At 46.5% G+C, this 18323-nt stretch overlaps 1 protein-coding gene across 1 annotated transcript in view; it reads right to left on the bottom strand.

Moving 5' to 3' along the window:
- The window catches only part of PIWIL2 (piwi like RNA-mediated gene silencing 2), a 2549426-nt gene that overhangs the window by 571034 nt on the left and 1960069 nt on the right, over positions 1-18323 (bottom strand). The window lies entirely within an intron of this gene.

Genomic DNA, 18323 nt, shown 5'->3' with positions numbered 1-18323 from the left:
AGCTGGGGCAAGGTGGTGTAATCACCCTTTGCTTTAGATATAGTATACCTATATCTAACCCTAAAAGATGGACACACAGATTCCTATCAGTCACTCCTATGGCAGGCCTTGACAATCCTGAAGGCAGAGTGCTTGGAATCGTGTGAGATGGTGCTCTGGCATGAGCTGAGCCCGTTTGCACCTTGCGGAACCAAGTCCTAATAGCTGTTCCATGATAACGCATACCATATACTCTTAAGTGCATTATAATCCTTGCAGTTAAATGCTATCTTTGGTATCGCTTTATCAAAACATGTCGAGTAAGGTGTCGTACGAATTGGAATACTAACCCCTCGCCAATTCTGGCGACGGGGTTAGCATTCCACCCTTCTAGAGGGACACGACATGTATGTAACTGTAAACCCCGGTTAAAGTTAACTCAAGCCTCAGCATCACAAAATGGATGCTGCCACCACAGACACAAGTCTGACCCCCTACAGCTGGGAGTCCTTCCAGCGAGGGGAGCTTGGACAAAGGGTTTCCTGTCAGGGGCGGTGCTAGCACCATCCCAGACAGGGTTTTGTGTATCCTGGGTAGGCAGGGCTTTACATGAAGGTGACTGCAAGTGGCACCCCGGTGCTCACTACGCATCTGCCGGCTAGAACCAGTTCCAGGGGCACACCAGCCCCTGAGCTGGGAAAAGTACGGCATGGGAGAGGGGTGTAACCACCCCCCTTCCTGGTCCCACCCCTAGGGCAGGACCTAGTCGCGTACCCACCCCTTTTTTTAGGATAAAGGCAGGAGCGGGGACCCTTCCAATTTAGATCATCTTTGAATCAAGAATACTTTCTACGAAAGGACTTCGAGACTCTTCTCAAGATTTCTCCATTGTGGCTAAGGAGTAGTCACCCTGCATCCGCAGGCACCATCTAAGAACACTGCGGTTTGCTGCACGTCCTTCCTCCGGAATCCGACCGACCAGCACGACGAGACCCGGCTTCCCTGGCACCTCTGACCTCTACCTACCTCTACAGCTAAGCTGAGAACCATAGGTGCGACGAGACCTCGAGGGACCGGCCATCATCAGAACTGCACGACTTCTATCCAGCACGACCACCGAGGGATCCTCTGGTGAGTGCTTTGGGGTCCGAGAAGCCCCGACCCTGAGCAGCTCCAGCACCGAAGACCATCCCCCCAGCATCCACGAGATCTGCGTGGGGCCCTTCTGATTTTTTGGTTGCTCACCGCGTTGTCTGGCTACTAGCCCGCTGGCTTGTGGCCTTCCCGACGACGACCGACGACATCACCACTGCTAGTCTGGTTGCTCCAGACTGGCCCTTGCTCCCTTCAAAAAGAGGAGCACCCCGGACCCTCCTGGTCCACTCCAGACGCCATTTTAGGTCCACCGCGTGGGCTTGAATTTGCCAAGACTTGTTGCCCCAATGCTGGGTCCAGCGACGTCGACAGCATCAACCATGGTGGGACAGCTCGCACCTCAATCCTGGTCGCCGACAACGCCTCCTGGTCCGTGAGACTGCAGAGCCCAGCGTCGCCCACTCACCTGGTCGAGGTGACTCCATCCGGTGCCATCCTGGTGCCCATCTGATCACTGGCTAGTGATTCAGGACTTGGTCCCCTCTGCTTACAGGTGTCTTCCATCTTCGATCCAGGCTTGGATCCATCGAACAATCTTCACTGGTCGCCTGCCAGCAACTCCTTCTTTCAGGCTCCTGGTTCGTCAACGAGGATTCCCGACGCCTTTTCAGACCTATGCAGCCGCAGCCCCTGGGCTAGGTAACTTCGGCATTTCGGTGCCCCAGCATAGCCTCACTATCCAAGGGTCCAGATCCACTTTCGTGTTCGACCTACCTAGTCGGGTTCGCCCGAGAACACTAACTTTGCTTTTACTAGCCTCCATAGACTTTGTCCCGCATCCCGCGTGAGAGTGCATACTCTGCACCCGAGTCCCCTAGGCCTCCTACTAGTAATCTGAAGGTTCAGTAACGTAGCCCTAGCGATTCCAAAGCCTATTAGTCCAGTACTTACCTGCTAGTAATTTCGCATTCCACTTCCAGAGTATATGGTTTTTCGTGCCCCTCGGGCATTTGTGTAAATTGTGCAACTTATAGTATTTTCGTAAGAGTTTTGTTGTGTGCTTAGTACCCTGTCCTCATAAAGAGTACAGGGCTGTTGTGATCTAAATAAATACACTGTTTATTTTCATAACACATGTGTGGTGTTCTTTCACTTGGTGTTCAAGGGGTATATGTGATGGTATAACAGCTGGCTTAACACGCCCTCTAGAGTTTAGCCCGAAGACTGCTCTTGTCCATGCTACTAGGATAGCTGGTCTATCGGTTGACTTACCACCAATCACCATAAGGGTTGTTTGGACTGATACATAGTGATCACTAGAATAGTGAACACTGAATATCAGGCCAACTTCTCACAGTTACTCACCTTCGATAACAATATATCTGTAAGAGAAATAGATTAGTTATAGACTACTTACCTTAGAATTACTCCCAGGGGTCAAACTTGATCCTTACAATTTTTTTGTCAGCAGTACCCCTGCGCGTCGAAGAACAAGTTACTTACCTTCGGTAACGCATTATCTGGTAGAGACTATTTTTTTTAAACATATTTTATTACGTTTTTTGATGTATGCCATATATCAATACAATACGTAATTCTCATAGTATTTCCGTCTCGTACAACAGTATTCCAATAACATGGTTTTATGCATTCATTACTGCAATATTAAGTCTAAAGATCTACAACAGTATCAACATTATTTATGGTCATAAATTTTGCCCGTGTTTGGACAGTACATGAAATATGAAGACTTCTTGATTTCTACCTAACCCCATAACTCCCCCCACCCCAATCATTCCCTGTCACAGTTCCTTAGCTTCAGTGTTTTTTGAACCATTGTTACTATAACATATTCTTGAATTGTGTGTACCTAGGCGTACCACTTCTCTTTAGTACACAGTGGGTCGAGGCATGGGCATCTCATGTTACCATTTTACATAAAACATTTAACCATCGTTATCTATAATCAGATAATTTTAACTCTTCCAACATAGACTCCCATTCTAGAGCTATTGGTGTCTTCTGTAGTCGTCTAACTTCTTCCCTGCGCAGTGCTGCACCCTCCGCACAATTCCAACGTATCATTTCCGTGCGCCTGTTCAACACAGCAGGGGGTTTACTCATCTTCCAGTGCATAGTAAGGGCTCTAATAGCCAGTATTAATGCAAGGTCTATGAATCGATATTGTATCTTGTGTTTGGACAAATGTTTGTGCAGACCCAAAATGCATTCTTCCACTGTGTCGTGAACCCTGTGAAGTATTGCCGTCCCGGTTATCCTTCTAATCATGTCTCAGTATCTCCTTATTGTCGGGCACACCCACAGCATGTGTATCAAGTCCGCCTCTTCTGTCTTACACCTCGGGCATGAATGCTGTGTTTGTGGGAACATTGTATCCAACCTACGCGGGGTCAAATAAGCACAATGTAATACCATAGTTTGGATAAGGAATATGCTACTTCCCAGTATGCATCTGTTCTTGGCATATAGGGCTGCTGACATTCATAGCTGTGCATAGATCTCGGCCTAGTGTTGGGTCCGGATGATTGCACTTTGTTGTCCTGGAAGAGTCTTCGAAGTATCAAGAGATAGGTGACTTCCCCCCTAGACCTCAGTGCGCATGGGCATCTTCTCCATCCTCCGATTGTTTTTCGCCATTGTGGCAGAGATGGAGATAGTAAAGACAGAGACGGCCATGCAAAAGATAATGCTGCAGCTGCGACAGGCACCGGGGAGGGGGGCGGGCGATTTGAATGTCAGCAGCCCTACATGCCAAGAACAGATGCATACTGGTAAGAAGCATATTTCGTTCGAGGCATGTGGGCTGCTGAATTCATATCTGTGCATAGACTGTATAGCAGTATCTCCTCTAGCGGTGGCCACCGATGCCAGCTGCAGCAGTTTGAAAAAGAGTTTTGAGGACAGCTTGGCCTACAGCAGCTTGCTGCTTTGCTTGCACGTCTACACAGTAGTGTTTTGTGAAAGTGTGTATGGTAGTCCATGTGGCTGCCTTACATATGTCTTCAAGAGGAATATTCCGTAGGAAAGCCATGGATGTCCCATTTTTCTTGTAGAGTGTGCTCTTGGGGGATGGTTAAAGTGCGTTTGGCTTTTTGATAGCATATTTGAATTACATTTAACTATCCATCTGGCTATTCCTGACTTTGATATTGGATTCCCCATTATGTTGTGGTGCAAAAGCAACAAATAGTTGCTTTGTTTTACTAAATGATTTTGTTCTGTCCACATAGTAAAGTAGAGCTCTCTTTACATCTAGTGTGTGTAGGGCTCTCAGCTACGGACTGTGGATTTTGGAAGAACACTGGCAGTTCTATAGATTGATTAATGTGGAAATGTAATACTACTTTTGGCATGAACTTAGGGTTTGTTCTAAGAACTACCCTGTTAGCATGTACTTGCATGAAAGGTTCTTGAATTGTTAGTGCTTGTAATTCGCTAACTCGTCTGAGTGAGGTAATGGCAATCAAGAAAGCCACCTTCCACGTTTAGAATTGCAGTTCGCATGAGTGTAGAGGTTCGAAGGAAGGTCCCATAAGTCTGGTAAGTACTATATTTAGATTCCAGACTGGGGAAGGAGGGTGTCTTGGAGGGATCACCCTGTTAGGACCTTCCATAAAAGCCTTGATTTCTGGTACTCTAAACAGTGAAAGGTGTTGCCTGTTTTGAAGGTATGCTGCTAAAGCAGCTAGGTGTAGTCTTATTGAAGAGTATGCTAAGTTGCATCTCTGAAGATGCAGTAGGTAACATATAATGTTTTGTATGGAAGCATCTAATGGGTTGATTTGGTTATTGTTACAGTAAATACCAAATCTTTTCCATTTTGCTGCATAGCATGCTCTAGTAGTTGGTTGTCTAGCCTCCTTGATAATGTTCATGCAATCAGGAGGTAAGATAAGGTATCCAAACTTTAAGACTTCAGGAGCCAGATCACTAGGTTCATCTGATTGGGATCTGGGTGCCTGATTTCTCCATGGTTCTGAGTTAGAAGATGGGGTGCGAGGCACAGCCTTTGATGAGGAACTACTGAATGCTCCAGGAACGTTGTGTACCATAGTTGTCTCGCCCATGTGGGAGCAACTAGGATTAGCGTGAGTGACTGTTTCCGCAGTTTGCGTGCCACCAGCGGAATCAGAGGTGCTGGGGGAAAAGCGTACGCAAATCTGCCTGACCAGTTCATCCATATCGCATTGTCCTGTGACAACGGATGTGGGAACCTGGCGGCAAAGTACTGGCATTTCGAGTTTTCTTTTGTGGCAAACAGGTCTATTTCTGGGTGACCCCACTTTTGGAAGAATGGCTGGAGAACTTTGGGGTGAATCTCCCATTTGTGCAGTTGTTGGCTGTGCCTGCTGAGCAGGTCTGCCATCTGATTGTCTTTCCCTGGAAGGTGTTCTGCTAGGAGAAAGATGTCTTTTTGAATTGCCCACTTCCATATGCTCTGTGCAAAGTGGGACAGCTGTGGAGTGTGTGTTCCTCCCGGTTTCTGGATATAGTACATTGCGGTCATGTTGTCTGTTCGGATCAACACGGTCTTGCTGCACAAGTATTTTTGGAATGCTTTTAGGGCTAGGAATATCGCCAGCAACTCTAGTTGGTTGATATGCAGTTTCTTTTGTTTGTTTGTCCAGAGCCCTTGTATTGTGTAGTGAAGGAGGTGGGCTCCCCAGCCTGTCAGTGATGCGTCCGCTGTTAGTACTAGTTGTGGAACCGGCTCTTGGAACAGTCGCCCCTTGGAAAGGTTTTGTGGGTTCCACCACTGCAGAGAGTAGTGAGCGCGACTGTCCACCAACACTAGGTCTTTTAGTTGCCCTTCAGCCTGGTTCCATTGCCGTGCTAGACATTCTTGAAATGGGCGCATTTGAAGTCTGGCATGGGGGACTATGAATATGCAGGATGCTATCATGCCTATGAGTTGCATGAATACTCGAGCTGGTAGAGAGTGTTGTGGCAGAAATTTCCGAATGAGCATCTGCATGCTGGCTATCCTCGCTGAGTTTGGGTATGCCTTTGCCACTGAGGTATCTATAGTGGCTCCCAGATATTGTTGTATGTGGAACGGTTACAGATGCGATTTTGGGTAGTTTATCGAGAAACCTAGGCTGTGCAGCAGCTGAAGGGTTTGGGACATGTGTTCTGCACACTGTTGGTACGATTTCGCTTGTATTAGCCAATCGTCCAGTTACGGGAACACGTGGATGTGTTGCCTCCTGAGGTGTGCAGCTACTGTCGCTAAGCATTTTGTAAACACTCTCAGAGCTGTGGTTACCCCAAAGGGTAAGACCTTGAATTGGTAGTGTTGCCCTTCTATTGTGAACCTGAGATATTTTCTGTGAGCTGGATGGATGGGTATGTGAAAATACGCATCCTTGAGGTCCAATGTTGCTAGGAAGTCTCCTTGCTGTAGTAATGGGAACACTTGCTGTAGTGTGATCATATGGAAGTGCTCTGACAATATATATTGATTTAGAGGTCTGAGTTCCAACAGTGGTCTGAGGGAACCGTCCTTCTTGGGTTTAAGGAAGTATAGGGAGTATACTCCTGTCCCTTGATGTTGGGAAGGGACTGGCTCTATGGCCCCCTTTTCCAGCATGCATTTCACCTCTTGTTGTAGCAGGGTGATGTGTTCTTTGGACATAGGACGGTGCCTGGGTGGTATGTTTGGTGGGGTAGAAGTGAGTTCCAGGCAATAACCATACTGGATAATTTGTCTGACCCACCTGTCCGTGGTGACTGCGTTCCAGACAGGTAGGAATTGTTGGAGTCTGCCTCCGACTGGTGTTAGGTGGTCTGGAGGTAGCGTGATGAAGTCACTGATTTGTGGCAGTGGAGGCTCTGGTGTTATTGCCGCCACATCCTCTTCCCTTATTATTGTTTCCTCTATAACCTCCACTGTTGGAGTTTTTGGTAAAGGAACTTTGTGTGTTGCCTTTGTATGATGATGACGTTTGGGAAGTATTGCCTCGTGTAGCTGCTCTGTATGAGGAGCGTCAAAAGGAACTTCTATGTTGCTGAAACTGCAATGCTCCCATTGACTTTGCGGTTTCTGTGTCCTTTTTCATTTTATCTAAAATGGTGTCGACAGCAGGGCCAAAGAGGAAGTCTTGGTTGACTGGCTGATTAAGAATAGTGAATTGCACTTTGTTCTTAAAGCCCGAAATACGCATCCAGGCATGTCACCTTAGTAGAACACTGGTGTTAATAGACCTGGCTGCGGTGTCTGCTGCATCAAGCGCACATTTGATGGAGGCGTTTGTGATGAACTTTCCCCTCCTGTATGAGGTCATCAGCTTGGACTTTAAAGGCTCAAGTAGGTGTTGCATTAAGCTTTCAAGCTGATCATAATGCGCCCTATCGTAACAAGCTAGCAGAGCTTGTGTGTTGGCTATCCTCCATGAATTGGAGGCCTGTGCTGCTACCCTTTTACCTGAGGCTTCTAATATTTTTGATTCCTTATCAGGGGGAGGCGCTTCCCCCTTGTCTGCGAGTTGGCCCTTTTGCTTGCATTAGCTACCACTAGTGAGTCTAATGGTAACTGCCCTCTGATGTAGGTAGGGTCTGTTGGGGCTGCCCTATACTTTTTTCCAATCCTGGGATTGATTACCCATGCCCTGGCTGTATCTTTAAAAATGTCAGGTGCGTGATTTAGCACTCCCTTCAGCATGGCAAATGTTCTGACACTCTTTTCTGATGTTGTGAAGGTGTCAAATAAGAAGTCTTCTTTGACAGGGTCATTGTGCATATGTACATTGTGGTATAGTGCTGCCCTGTCTATTAATTGGTTGAAGACAATGGTGTGGTGTCATCTGTGGGTGAAGGCTTATTTGGATAGGAGGAGACATCAGGGATGGGATGGGTGTTATAAGGGTCAGTTGGCTCCTCCCAAGGTACATTCTGTGGATCAGGCTCCTGTGGATATTCATAATCAGCCTGAGGATCCTCCCCAGTGTTACCATCATCATCATCCCCATGGTGAGAAGGAGAGTACGGAGCAAAAGGAGTAGTAAGCATAATAGGATAGACGGGAATGAAGGGTCTAGATGGAGAGGTCCCAAAGTCCTTCTTTTTTAATGGAATAGGGGAATGAGAGTCAGTGTCTAGTGGCCTCTTCTTCCTGCGTAGGATTGTGACTTTTACCAGTCTCAGGATTAATGTATATTTTTGCCTGGTCGTCTGCTGGGTCAGGATGATAGAGTTCTTGCTCCACTGTTCTTGGTTCTGACTCCTTTGGTTCGATACCACCTTCAGCCTAGACGACTCTCTGTGCCTTAGCGATTTTCTTCGGCTCGGCCCGCCCCTTTTTTAGGGTCGGCACGTGTTTTTGGGTCAACTGTGTCTTTTGGTTCGACACTTTTTATGCTCGACAGGCTTCTTTGGTTGGCTGTCCTTTACCGAGTCGATGGTCTTTTTCGGATCGAGTGGTGTTTTCGGAGCACTTGTCTTCGGGTCGATAACCTTTTACGGGCGGATTATAGGCTTCGGTACAGCACCTTTTCCGTCGGCGACCTTCTTTGGTTCTGCGACCTTTGGCACAGCTTACTTTTTTGGCTCGACGTCTTTTTTGGTGTCTGCGCCCTTCGGCTGCTTGGTGTCCATTCTGGGCTCGACGACCTGTTTGGGGTGGACGCCCTTCGGCTCGACGGCCTATTTTGGGTCGACTGTTTTGTTGGGGGTCGACGCCTTTAGGCTGCACGGCCTTCTTCGAGTCGACGTTTTTATTCGGGTCGACGCTTTTGGGCTGTACGCTTTTGTTCGGGTCGACTGTTTTCTGGTCCACAACCTTTTTAGGTTCTGGAACCTTCTTTGGGATTGCAGTACTTGGCCCTGGGGTCTCTGAAGGCTTAGGTTTCGTTTCGGAGCCGAGCCGGATGGCGGGGCTGGCAAATGTTTTTTTTGATATTGGCTAAGGCCTTGTGGCGATGTCGTAATTTGACAATGGCCGAGTTAGCGCTTAGCTGTGCTACACGTTTTCCCACTTAACTTGACTATACTCGGAAACGCCATCTTGTATGTTACGGCGGCCATCTTAGATCATGAGCGGCCTCGTGGCCAGCGTGCCCTTTAGTCCGTTGTCCGTACCACTGACCACTCGAGTTTGCCCAGCAACAGGCTATTTTTAGTAACGGTCAAGCCTGTACATGCGCAGTCCCAACTGACCAGTCACCCCTCAGGAATGTGCCGCCAAACTGACCAGTGGGGTTGTAACCCCTCCCATGAGCTGGCTGTGTTCCAAAAATGACCATATATGTACATAACGCTCTGTAACTCTGTACCGCCTATCTTTTTATTACCTGTAAATTGTATAAAAGAACGGGTCACACCGATGTTCGGTGTGATACTTCTTGCATTACCGAAGGGTGCTGTAGGAATGTACCACCACCCCATGGGGTCTTAATAAACTTGTTCTTTGTACTTTTCAGTTTCCGTGCCAACAGTTCTTTCAGTGTAAGTGGGTTATCTACAGAGCATGTAGGCCTTGGGAACCCGATACTACAAATTGGCGACCACAAAGGGACTCATCGGCGACTCGGATGCCCGAAGGAGAGGTCGTGACGAAGGTTTGGAAACTCGCCATGGACGCGTACGCTGCCACCGAGTGACCCGAGTCTTGGCACCCTCGGTGTTTCTTCCTTTCCTTCCGATCTGACCTTCCAGAACATCAATGTATCCAGTTCACATGTTATTAATGTTATTGCCACTAAAGCTGATTTGTGCATACGCAATAAAAGGTACAATCCCGGTTGGGAAAAGTGAATGTAACACTACACTTACATTTGACAGCCCGAATGGCATATCGTTTGTAGCATCTCGCAATACTTATTTTATTTGTGGAACGAAGGGTTATCATCAGCTCCCGTTGGGATAGTTAGGTACTTGTTATGTATCCTTTGTATTGCCCCCTGTATTCATCGCCCCACCAATGTATCATAATGATTATGTCCTTTATCATGATTTTGTGTTGAATCGTGTTAAGCGTACTGTTGTTTTGGATGATATCGATCAGACTGATACTGCTTTACAACAATATGTGGACTTTAATTTGGGACTGTTCTCCTTTGTGGGGGCTGCTTTGAATAGTCGGAAAATACGACGATTGACCCGTGTTGTTGAGGCTGTAGCCAATGATACTGCTATTGCGCTAGGAAATATTACTGAAGAACTTCAGATTTCTAGGATTGTTACGCTCCAGAACAGAATGGTTCTAGATGTGGTTCTAGCCGATCGTGGGGGGGGGCATGTAGAATCATCGGAAGTAGCTGCTGTGTATACGTACCTGATAATTCGCCATCCGTTTATGATGCCATTTCTAAATTGCACAAAATAGCAGCTGAAATACACCCGGACAATGGAACTTGGACTCTTTCAGGATGGTTCTGGTCAATGCTTACCACTTGGGGTTGGAAACTGCTAACGATTTTATGTATCATTGTTGGGATATTGTTTTTCGTATGTTTATGTATACAATGTGGCCCAGCTTTATGTTCCATGTGTTTATCGGCTTGCATACCATCAAGACGAGCTCTTGCTCACAACCAAATGATGCTTCATAAAGAAGTAGCCCAAATAATGCTAATCGATATTGAAGATGAGCATCCTGATTATGTTCACTATGAGGTAGCTTCAGCTAAACGCTAAAAGGGTCGTCTGTCGTAATTTGACAATGGCCGAGTTAGCGCTTAGCTGTGCTACACGTTTTCCCTCTTAACTTGACTATACTCGGAAACGCCATCTTGTATGTTACGGCGGCCATCTTAGATCATGAGCGGCCTCGTGGCCAGCGTGCCCTTTAGTCCGTTGTCCGTACCACTGACCACTCGAGTTTGCCCAGCAACAGGCTATTTTTAGTAACGGTCAAGCCTGTACATGCGCAGTCCCAACTGACCAGTCACCCCCCAGGAATGTGCCGCCAAACTGACCAGTGGGGTTGTAACCCCTCTCAGGAGCTGGCTGTGTTCCAAAAATGACCATATATGTACATAACGCTCTGTAACTCTGTACCGCCTATCTTTTTATTACCTGTAAATTGTATAAAAGAACGGGTCACACCGATGTTCGGTGTGATACTTCTTGCATTACCGAAGGGTGCTGTAGGAATGTACCACCACCCCATGGGGTCTTAATAAACTTGTTCTTTGTACTTTTCAGTTTCCGTGCCAACAGTTCTTTCAGTGTAAGTGGGTTATCTACGGAGTATGTAGGCCTTGGGAACCCGATACTACAGCGATGCCTCGACCGGAGCCTTCGGTAACGGGGTAATCGGAGTCGGGGGCAGTGTACTCACGATTTACCCCGGTGGGATCTAGTCATCGGAGTCCGAGTAGTCCTCGACGGTGACGATCTCTAGGTCCGAGTGTGAGAAGTTGGCCTGATATATGATGCTCACTAGTTCTAGTGATCACCTTGTATCAGTCCAAACAACCCTTATGGTGATTGGTTGTAAGTCGACCTTATAGACTAGCTATCCTAATGGTAGCATGGACAGAGCAGTCTTCGGCTAAACTCTTTTGGCATGTGAAGCCAGCTGTTTTACCACATATAACCCCTTAAATACCAGATGAAAGGACACACAGGTTGTTATGAAAATAAATAATATATTTATTACTAACAAACACCTCTGAACTCTTTATGAGATCAGAGGGCTAAGCACATGACAGGACTCTGAAGAAAAATACGTTAAGTTGCACAAATTACAATGGTGCCCTAGGGGCATGACAAACCATATACGAAGTAAATGGTATAAGGAAATCGATAGAAGGAATGGAACTGTCCATAGGCTGTAGGATCGCTGGGACTACACTACCCTAACCTTAGGTAAGGGGCAGGAGGCCCACGGGATGCGTGTGCAGAGTGTGAACTCACACGCGAGATGCGTAACAATGTCAATGGACACTACAATTTACAAAAAGGTAAGTAATAGACAGTTCCGACTGCTAAGGACTAAAACGACTGGATACCTGGACACTAGGAGAGTCAATCTACCCTTGAGCACCGAAATGCTCTATTTACCTCACCCACGGGCTGCGGGTGCATAGGTGTGAAAGTGTGTCGGGTTTCCGCGTTGAAGTCTATGGAGCCTTGAAGAAAGATGCTGCAGGCGACCAGGAGGAAGATGTCCGGAGTGATCCAAGGGTGGATCAAGAAAGATGGAGACCTGAAAGCAGAGGGGACAACGTTCACCGTCACTAGCCAGTGACTGGAGTGGAACCAGGAAGGAACAGATGCTGTTGTTGCGATCAGGTGAAGAGTGGACGCTTGACTCTGCAGCAATGTGGACCAGGAGGTGTCTTCGACGACCAGGAAGGAGGCACAAGCTGTCCCACGCAGGCTCTCACTGTCGGCGGTGTCTGTTCCGGATTCAGCGTCAACTGGCCTTGGCAAAGGCAACCCACGCGGTGAGTGGAAAAGGCGTCTGGTGCGGACCAGGAGGGTCTGGGCTGCTTTTCCTTTGCAGGGAAGCAAGGGCCAGTCTGGAGCAACCAAACCAGCGGTGTAGATTTCGTGAATCGTCGTCTAGGAGGCCACTAGCCAGCCGTCAAGTGACCGACAACGCGTCGAGCAGCAATCAAGCAAAAGGGCCCCACACAGATCTCGTGGATGCTGGAGGGCTGATCTTCTGTGCAGGAGCTGCTAGGGCTGGGGCTTCCCAATCCCCAAAGCACTTTCTCGAGGATGCCTCTGAAGTCGTGCTGGAAGCGAAGTGCAGTTTCTTCAAGATGGCTGGTCCCACGTGTCTTGTCGCACCCACGGATCTCAGCTGTGCTGCAGATGTAGGTAGAGGTGGAGAGGTCTGGAAGTCCGGATCTCGTCGGGCTCTGAAGTCTGGTTCCGGCAGGAAGGACAACAAAGTGAACCGCTAGGACGCTTGATGGTGCCTGCTGCTGCAGGGTGGTCACTCCTTGGCCACGAAGGGAGATTTCTTCAGTCTTCTGTGGAGCAGAACGTCGAAGTCCAGAGTTTCTTCTTTGTAGTTTCAAATCAGGATTAATCTAATTTGGAATGGGACCAGCTCCTACCTTTTTTCTCCTAAAGGGGGCTGTACTATGACTTGGTCCCTCCTATGGGTGGGACCAGGAAGGGAGGTGGTTACACCCCCTATCCTTTGTCCGGTTTCGCGCCAGAGCTGGGGCTGGAGTGCCCCAGCAACTGGTTTGAACCGGGGTATGTTTTTAGAAAAAGAGAAATTCAGCACCGGGTTCTGTGCATTTTACAAAATTGTCTAAATGACGTTGACCTATGACACTATTTAAAGAATAACATGATGTATTACTTATTTATATTGTTTTTATTATCACATTATTATTTCATGAATATTCTTTCAAACAACAATTTTTTTAATCTTTTTTTCTTTTTGTATAAATATTTGATAAATAATTTGTTATACAAACCTTATTGGACCCAAGCAATACATAGTACATCAAATTAATTCAAATTACTGTACAGATCCACAATTCCATTCATTCGAACCGGGGTATGCACAGGGACACCTTGTGTGCCCCAGGCATGTCTCATTCCTTTCAGCCTGTCCTACCTAATACACAAAATCCTGTCTGAGGTGGTGCTAGCACCTCCCAAGGCAGGAAACCCTTTGTCCAGGCCTCCCTCGCTGGAAGGACTCCCAGCAGCAGGAGGTCAGACTTGTTTCTGTGGTGGCAGCATCCATTTTGTGATGCTGAGGCTCGAGTTAACTTTAACCGGGGTTCACAGTTACATACATGTCGTGTACCTCTAAAAGGGTGGAATGCTACCCCTGTTGCCAGAATTGGCGAGGGGGTAGTATTCCAATTCGTATGACACCTTACTCAACATGTTTTGATAAGGCTATGCCAAAGTTAGCAATAACCGCTAGGATTATAATGCACTTAAGAGTATATGGTATAGCGTTATCATGGAAACAGCTAATGGACTTGGTTCCGAAAGCTGCAGACAGGCTCAGCTCATGCTAGAGCACCATCTCACATAATTCCAAGCACTCTGTCTCCAGGATTGTTAAGGCCTGCCATAGGAGTGACTTAAAGGAGGATATGTGTCCATTTTAGGGTTAGATATAGGTATACTATATCCAAACAAAGGGTGATTACACCACCTTGCCCCAGCTGTGTTGCCAGCCAGTTGTGTCTGTTTAGATGCCCAGCCAGGGGTAGCACAATACATGCTGCAGCCCCTGGTAGGCCTTGGTTGCACTTATGCCCTGGGTACCTATGGTACACTGTACAAGGACGTACAAGAGTGACCCAATACCAATTAGATATGTACCTAAGGTACATGGAGTCCATTTTAACAGAGAGAGCAGGAAGCCTGGGGTCCTGGATAGCAGAATCCCAGGCCAACTATGTCAAAAACCAGCAAAACACTAGGCAAAAAGTTGGGGGTAACCATAGTCCGATATCTACCTTCCTACACTGAGTCTTGAGCTTCTGGAAGTTCCTGATCATCATCGAAGATGTTGTCCGGTTCCGGTGCCTGTCGCTGCATCTCTTGCCTAGCGGCCCGTCGATTCCGTATGGTTTTCTTCAATCGAAACTGGGCGCAGGCCGGGCTGGTTTCCTCCTTATGGTCTGGAGAAAGGCACTTGTTGCATACTGAATGCTTGTCAGTATGCGGGAACTTGGAGTGGCATTGTGGGCACCTTTTAAACGGGCTCCTTTAGATCGACAGTAGGTCCACGTGGCATCGAAAAGGCCCAACGGCCCGCGTCGACTACCGGATCAAGATGGAAAGCTTTATCGAGTCAAGAGGTACCGAGCGAGAACAATGCCGTCTAAGTCGAAGGCCTTTTGGCCTCTAGAAAAGTTTTGTTTCGATTCCGAAGTTGGAGTGTAGGAATAACATCCGAACCCAATGGCGGAAAAAAACAATCTGAGGATGGAGAAGATGCCCATGCGCACTGTAGTCCAGGGGAGGAGTCACCTATCTTGTGATACTTCAAAGACTCTTCCAGGACAACAAAGTGCAATCATCCGGACCCAACACTAGGCGGCGATCTATGCACAGATATGAATTCAGCAGCCCACATGCCTCGAACATTTGAATTATGAATTTCTCGTTGCTTTTCTGGGATGCTCGATTACTGCTGTCCATTCCTTATCTGGCAGGTCTCTACCTATATCCCCTGTCCATACTATCTTCAGTGCATCCAGAGAGACCCGTGTATGAGCGCTGATACCAGTGTATATCCAGCGAATCAAGTGTCTACCTCTGTCCATATAGCGTACCATCTTGACCATCTTGTGGCTTGTAGGTTCCCTCCTCCGTGGTGCCCAATACTTTTTTACGTATTGAATCAGTGCAGCATGCGTTAAGTACAGGTGTGCAGGGGCTCCCGTCTCGTTAACGAAGGTGTCGTGATTGAGCAGTGTCTAACAACCAAATAGGTTTGCTATTGTGTTGATACCTGCTTCAGACCAGGGTGCTGACTTGCGATTGGTGAGTTTGCCACTTGCTAATGGGATACCTAACAGCGGAATGTTGCCTGCGTATGCAGGGGGTGCATTTGTATAACGCAGTGCTGCTTTCCAACACTTAAGCGCAGTGTCTAACAAGGGGGGTAGGTCTCTCGGGGGTCTATGTCCTGGCAATAACGAAGCATGTAGTGTTCCGTTATCAATGTCAGTGTCAGTGTACCCTATTTCCTGCAGGTTACGTCCCTCCGTCCAGTATGATAACCATTGTAATTGGCGGGCGTAGTAATAGGCGCTGAAGTCTGGAACTCCCAGTCCCCCCATACGAATACTCAATTGCAGTTTCTTCAAGCTTATACGTCTTCTACCCTTACCCCATATAAGATCTACTATCAGAGTATTCAGTATTTTGAAGGTGGACTGCGGCACTATTAATGGCAAATTTGTAAAATAATACAATAATCTCGGCAGTACAACCATTTACGCTATTGCTGCTCTCCCCATAACGGACAATGGCAGTGCAGTCCAAAAAGTGACACTGGACCGTAAGGCTCTAATTACCCTGTTAAGGTTGTGGCGTTAAACAGGGACCCACTGAGTAAAATCAGATTCCTGGATCAGGGCAAAACAGTCTATAGCAAAATAAAGTATCCAGGCAAAAACAATGTAGATGACTGGCAAAAACTTAGTATAACAATATACAAAGACAGGTAAAAGAAGATAATATAACCAATAATTATGATCACATATAAAATTTAATGACATTGATAAAAATTGATAAACATGTTCAATCAAATACGAAAATTATATAGAAAAAAGCAATAAAAAAAGAGTACAGTAAACGCTTTTTGAATTTGCGGAGAAACTCCAACAGGATTCTTGTAACTGTCTTAATTATGTATGAGCCTCTCTTTATGTGTCCTTAGCTTGCGGTATACTTTGTAATTGTTGTAAGAATTATCTGGCAAACTGTTATAGTATAACCATCATAACTGTGATAAGTTGTATCTACTTAAACACAAGTAAAAGTATTTCTATCACTTTTTAATTATAGAAATATGCTGATAACGTCCTGATGAAGACACATTGTCTGTGTCGAAACGCGTTGACAGACAGACATCAACTCTAACAATCAGCTTTGGGAATCACCATAATTTTTAACTCTTCCCTTAAATACTAGAGACTACAATAATTGCATTGTGTACTCTCTTTTTTATTGCTTTTTTCTATATAATTTTTGTATTTGATTGAACATGTTTATCAATTTTTATCATTGTTATAACATTTTATATGTGATCATAATTATTGGTTATATTATCTTCTTTTACCTGTGTTTGTATATTGTTATACTAAGTTTTTGCCAGTCATCTACATTGTTTTTGCCTGGATACTTTATTTTGCTACCCTGTTAAGGTTGCCATCTAGCATATCTGGATACCCAGATACTTAAACGTGGTCGGTGCTATCTGAAGTTTGATATCTCCGAAGTCTACGTCCATGTCATCTGCATGTTCCGTGAAGAAAAATGCATGTGACTTTGTAGTGTTTAAGGCCAGACCCGACAATCCTTAAAATTGTTTGTACAAGTCAAACATTGGGGCTAGGGGCAGACGGAGATCTTGTATGTACACAATAATATCGTCAGCGTAGGCCGAGAAGAGATGTGTTGTGTTCCCTATCGGTATTCCCCATCCCAGGAAGTTGTGTCTCATTTTTATTGCTAAGGGTTCCAGTGCCAAAATGAACATGAGAGGCGACAACAGACAACCCTGTCTGGTCCCTTTATGTATCGTATATTCTTCCGATATGTGTCCACCCGTTCTGGCTCGCTCTGTCGGGGTCTTGTACAGTAGACGCAGCCATGCTATGTACCCTTCCGGTATCCCAAATTTCAGTAATGCCTGAAACATGTATTCCCAATTTATTGAGTCAAACGCTTGTCTGAGATCTTATGAGATACAGCCCGCATGGGGGAACCGTTTTGGCGCTTTTGTCATCAAATAATGTAATTTCCTAATATTCAGTGATGTGCTCCGCGCGGCAGGAACCCGGTTTTGTCTATGTGGACCAATTTTGACAGATATGGCAATAACCTGTTGCCAGCACTTTACTCAGTATTTTGTATTCAGTGGGCAATAACGATAGCGGGCGATAGTTAGCCATGTCCGCGTGGTCTCTCCCGGGCTTTGGTAGTGATATTACAAGTGCCTGCGCTGTGGTGAGAGGTAAGGAACCTTCCTCCCAAACCGCTTTAAACAGTTCCATCAGTTGGGGTACTAGGGTCTCTGCATGTGTAGCGTAGATTGCGATGGGAAGCCCATCCCTACCAGGGATCTTATTACGTGGTAGACCCTTCATAGCGACTTTGATCTCTTGTGGCGTGATAGGTCCGCTAGGTCTTTTTGTACCGAGGTCGGGAGCACTGGAAATGTTAAAGAGGATAGGAAAGCCTCTATTTGCTCACTGGTGGTAGTTTCTATTGCACAATATAAAGTGGCGTAATACTTCCTGAAGGCATCATTGATATCTCCATGACTAGAAACCCTTGTTCCATCCTCTGTGCTAATTTCGCTTATCACTACTGTATGAGGGGTATCCCGGATCAGTCTAGCATGCAGAGTTCCTGCTCAATCTGCTTCTGCATGTGCACGTCGGTTATATGCCTGATAGTCCATGACTCTAAGAGTTCGACGTGTTTAATTCGCGCCTCTTGTAGCGGGCCCTTTTGTTCTTGGTCAGTCGCTGCCTCTTGCTCTAATCTGCTCATTCTTTCCTCTACCTCTAACAAAGGATCTATGGAGTTCCTGTCTTGCGCCCACTGACACACTGATC

This window comes from Lissotriton vulgaris, chromosome 11 (assembly GCF_964263255.1).
Source record: "Lissotriton vulgaris chromosome 11, aLisVul1.2, whole genome shotgun sequence".
Taxonomy (NCBI): Eukaryota; Metazoa; Chordata; class Amphibia; order Caudata; family Salamandridae; genus Lissotriton; species Lissotriton vulgaris.
Note: the sequence above shows the minus strand (reverse complement) of the source record. Positions and strands in the feature narration are given on the sequence as shown.